General features: G+C 54.3%; 1 long non-coding RNA gene across 1 annotated transcript in view; it reads left to right on the top strand.

The window, feature by feature from the left end:
* Nucleotides 1-4,818, top strand: part of LOC106818753 — a 32,446-nt gene that overhangs the window by 852 nt on the left and 26,776 nt on the right. The window lies entirely within an intron of this gene.

Below are 4,818 nucleotides of genomic sequence, written 5' to 3'. Positions count from 1 at the left end.
GGGGACATTAGAAACACTGCCACTACCCCACGTGTGTGAAGTGGGAGGCCTGGACCGTCTCTAGGGGACGTCGATACACTGGCACTACCATGCGTTTGTGAAGTGGGAGGCTTTGACCGTCTCTAGGGGACATAGATACACTGCCACTACCCCGCGTGTGTGAATGGGGAGGCCTGGACCGTCTCTGCAGGACGTAGATACACTGCCACTACCCCGCGTGTGTAAAGTGGGAGGCCTGGACCGTCTCTAGGGGATGTAGATGCACTGCCACTACCCCGCGTGTGTGAAGTGGCAGGCCTGGACCGTCTCTAGGGGACATCGATACACTGCCACTACCCTGCGCGTGTGAAGTGGGATGCTTGGACCGTCTCTAGGGGACATGGATACACTGCCACTACCTCGCGTGTGTGAATGGGGAGGCCTGGACCGTCTCTAGGGGACGTAGATCAACCGCAACTACCCTGCGTGTAAGAGGCGGGAGGCCTGAACCGTCTGTAGGGGATGTAGATACACTGCCACTACCCCGCGTGTGTGAAGGGGGAGGCCTGGGCCATCTCTACAGGACGTGGATCCACTGCCACTACCCTCGCGTGTGAAGGGAAGGCCTGGACCGTCTCTAATTGACGTAGATACACTGCCACTACCCCGCGTGTGTGAAGGCGGAGGCCTGGACCGTCTCTACAGGACGTAGATCCACTGCCACTACCCCGCGTGTGTGAAGTGGGAGTCCTGGAACGTCTCTAGGGGATGTAGATACACTGCCACTATCCCGCGTGTGTGAAGTGGGAGGCCTGGACCGTCTCTAGGGGACGTCGATAAACTACCACTATCCCACGTGTGTGAAAGGAAGGCCTGGACCGTCTCTAGAGGACGTAGATCCACTGCCATTACCTCGCGTTGTGAAGAGGAGGGCTGGACCGTCTCTAGGGGACGTAGATCCACTTCCGCTACCTCGCGTGTGTGAAGGGAAGGCCTGGACCGTGTCTGGGGGACGTAGATACACTGCCACTACCTTGCGTGTGTGAAGTGGGAGGCCTGGACCGTCTCTAGGGGACGTAGATACACAGCCACTAGCTTGCGTGTGTGAAAGGAAGGCCTGGACCGTCTCTAGGGGACGTCGATACACTGCCACTACCCTGCGCGTGTGAAGTGGGAGGCTTGGACCGTCCCTAGGGGACATGGATACACTGCCACTACCCCGCGTGTGTGAATGGGGAGGCCTGGACCGTCTCTAGGGGACGTAGATCAACCGCAACTACCCCGCGTGTGTAAAGGGGGAGGCCTGAACCGTCTCGACAGGACGTAGATCCACTGCCACTACCCCGCGTGTGTGAAGTGGGAGGTCTGGACCGTCTCTAGGGGATGTAGATGCACTGCCATTATTCCGTGTGTGTGAAGGGGAGGGCTGGACCGTCTCTAGGGGACGTAGATCCACCGCCACTACCTCGTGTGTGTGAGGGGGAGGCCTGGACCGTCTCTATGGGACGTAGATACACTGCCACTACCCCACGTGTGTGAAGTGGGAGGCCTGGACCGTCTCTAGGGGACGTAGATCCACTGCCACTACCTCGCGTGTGTGAAGGGGAGGCCTGGACCGTCTCTAGGGGACGTAGATCTACTGCCACTACCCCGCGTGTGTGAGCGGAAAGTCTGGACCGTCTCTAGGGGACGTAGATACACTGCCACTACCTCGCGTGTGTAAAGGGAAACCTGGACCGTCTCTAGGGGACGTAGATACACTGCCACTGACCCGCGTGTGTGAAGGGGAAGGCGGCTGGTGGACCGTCTTCTACCAGGACATAGAATCCACTTCACTACCCCGGCGTGTGTGACAGTGGAGGCCTGGACCGTCTCTAGGGACGTAGATACACGTTCCACTACCTCGACGCGTGTAAAAGTGGGAGGCCTGGACCCGTCTCTAGGGACGTAGATACACTGCCACTACCACCGCTGTGTGAAGTGGAAGCCTGGCCGTCCCCTAGGGGACGATAGATCCACCTGCCACTACCTTGCGTGTGTGTGAAAGGAAGGTTCTGGACCGTCTCAGGACGTCGAATAACTACTGCCAACTACCTGCGCGGTGAATGGAGGCTTGGACCGTTCTAAGGGGACATGGATTACAGTTTTTTAGTTTCTCTGCCACTACCCCGCGTGTGTGAATTGGGGAGGCCTGGACCGTCTCTAGGAAGACCGTAGATCAACCGCAAACTACCACCGCGTGTGTAAGGGAGGCCTGAACCGTCTCGAAAGGACGTAGATCCACTGGCCACTCACCCGCGCGTGTGTGAAGTTGCAGGTCTGGACCGCTCTAAGGGAGTAGAATCACTGCCATTATCCCATGTGTGTAAAGGGGACCTGGAACGCGCTCTTAAGGGGACGTCAAGATACACGCCACCTACCGAAAATGAAACAAATGCGCGAAAAGAAGTTTGACTTTGCCGGCTGACGTGACGGCGAAAGACAATTGAACCAATCAACGCGAATTGTTTTTTATATCAAGCGTGTTCTGGAATCGATATTGTAGGGCAAAGGATTTTGTTGCAAAGGTGTGACGTCAAAGAAGGTCCACGATTTGGTTTCTACAACACCTTTTCTCCTGTTTTCACGTGTCAGACATTTTATTTTGCATTATTATTTCATCAATTATTAAATTTATCCTCTCATCTTTTAAATCAATCGCTAACTGTGTTCCACACAGGTTAGCACTGTCTGTGTCAACTGCGTAAAAAGCTGGTTCCGTGTCAGAATGGTGAATGCAATACCTAAACGGAATCTGAAAAGATCCATTAANGTGTGTGAGGGGGAGGCCTGGACCGTCTCTAGGGGACGTAGATACACTACTACTACCTCGTGTGTGTGAATGGGGAGGCCTTAATCGTCTCTAGGGGACGTAGATACACTGCCACTACCCTCGCGTGTGTGAAGGGGGAGGCCTAGACCGTCTCTATGGGACGTAGATACCCTGGCACTACCCCGCGTGTGTGAAGTGGGAGGCCTAGGCCGTCTCTAGGTGACGTAGATCCACTGCCACTTCCCCGCGTGTGTAAAGTGGGAGGCCTGGACCGTCTCTACATGACGTAGATACACTGCCACTACCCCGCGTGTGTGAAGTGGGAGGCCTGGACCGTCTCTACAAGACATAGATCCACTGCCACTACCACGCGTGTGTAAAGGAGAGGCCTGGACCGTCTCTACAGGACATAGATCCACTGCCACTACCCCGCGTGTGTGAAGGGGAGGCCTGGACCGTCTCTATGGGACGTAGATACACTGCCACTACCCCACGTGTGTGAAGGGGGAGGCCTGGACCGTCTCTACTTGACGTAGATACACTGCCACTACCCTCGCGTGTGTGAATGGGGAGGCCTGAACCGTCTCTAGTGGACGTAGATCCACTGCCACTACCCCACGTGTGTGAAGTGGGAGGCCTGGACCGTCTCTACATGACGTAGATACACTGCCACTACCCTCGCGTGTGTGAAGGGGAGGCCTGGACCGTCTCTAGGGGACGTAGATCCACTGCCACTACCTCGTGTGTGTGAATGGGGAGGCCTTAACCGTCTCTAGGGGACGTAGATCCACTGTCACTGCCCCGCGTGTGTAAAGTTAGAGGCCTAGACCGTCTCTAGCCGACGTAGATACACTGGCACTACCCCGCGTGTGTGAAGTGGAAGGCCTGGGGCGTCTCTAGGGGACGTAGATACACTGCCACTACCCCGCGTGTGTGAAGTGGGAGGCCTGGACCGTCTCTACATGACGTAGATACACTGCCACTACCCCGTGTGTGTAAAGTGGGAGGCCTGGACCGTCTCTACAGGACATAGATCCACTGCCACTACCCCGCGTGTGTAAAGTTAGAGGCCTGGACCGTCTCTACAGGACATAGATCCACTGCCACTACCCCGCGTGTGTGAAGTGGGAGGCCAGGACCATCTCTACGGGACATAGATACACTGCCACTACTCCGCGTGTGTGAATAGGAGGCCTGGGGCGTCTCTAGGGACCAAAGAGAGAGAGAGAGAGAGAGAGAGCTAGAGAGAGAGAGAGAGCAAGAGACTGAAAGAGAAAGAAAGAAAGAGAGAGAGCGCGAGAGAGATAGATGCCTCGCGTCGCCTCGCCTCGCACACGGATCCTAACCTCTCCCCGTTACAGCGCCCCACGAAGTGGTATCTATCACCAGGCGACCAGTGACGTCACGTCACATGTGCAGATGTTGGTAGGAATGCGCTAGTAGTAGTAGCAGCAGCAACAGTAGCAGCAGCAGTAGCAGAGCAGTAGTAGTAGCAGCGCGTCTGTCTCGCTGTCTCTCTCCGTCTCTGTGTGCCTCTCTCTTCCTCTCTGTCTGACTCTCCACTGTCAGTTACTCACGCGCTCTCCATCCCCCCCTACCTCCGCGCCCCTGCAGCGACACAGGTGTGTGAGAAGTTAGTCATGAGAGGTGTGTGGTGCCGTCTTAACATCGTCTGCTTGGTAGCGGCGGCGGCGGCGTGGACGCTAGGTAAGTGTATGTGCGAATTATATGTGTATATGTGTGTATGTGTATATTATATGTGTATATGTGTATATGTGTATATTATACGTGTATATGTGTGTATGTGTATATGTGTGTAGGTGCGAATTATATGTGTATATTATATGTGTATTTTTATGTGTGTATGTGTGTATTATATATGTATATGTGTGTATGTGTATATTATATGTGTATATGTGTGTATGTGTATATTATACGTGTATATGTGTATGTGTGTATATGTGTGTAGCTGCGAATTATATGTGTATGTTATATGTGTATTATTATGTGTGTATGTGTGTATTATA

The sequence above is a fragment of the Priapulus caudatus genome, unplaced genomic scaffold (genome assembly GCF_000485595.1).
Source record: "Priapulus caudatus unplaced genomic scaffold, Priapulus_caudatus-5.0.1 Scaffold2494, whole genome shotgun sequence".
Lineage (NCBI taxonomy): Eukaryota > Metazoa > Priapulida > Priapulimorpha > Priapulimorphida > Priapulidae > Priapulus > Priapulus caudatus.
The sequence above is the reverse complement of the archived record's forward strand: the minus strand, read 5'-3'. Positions and strand labels throughout refer to the sequence as shown.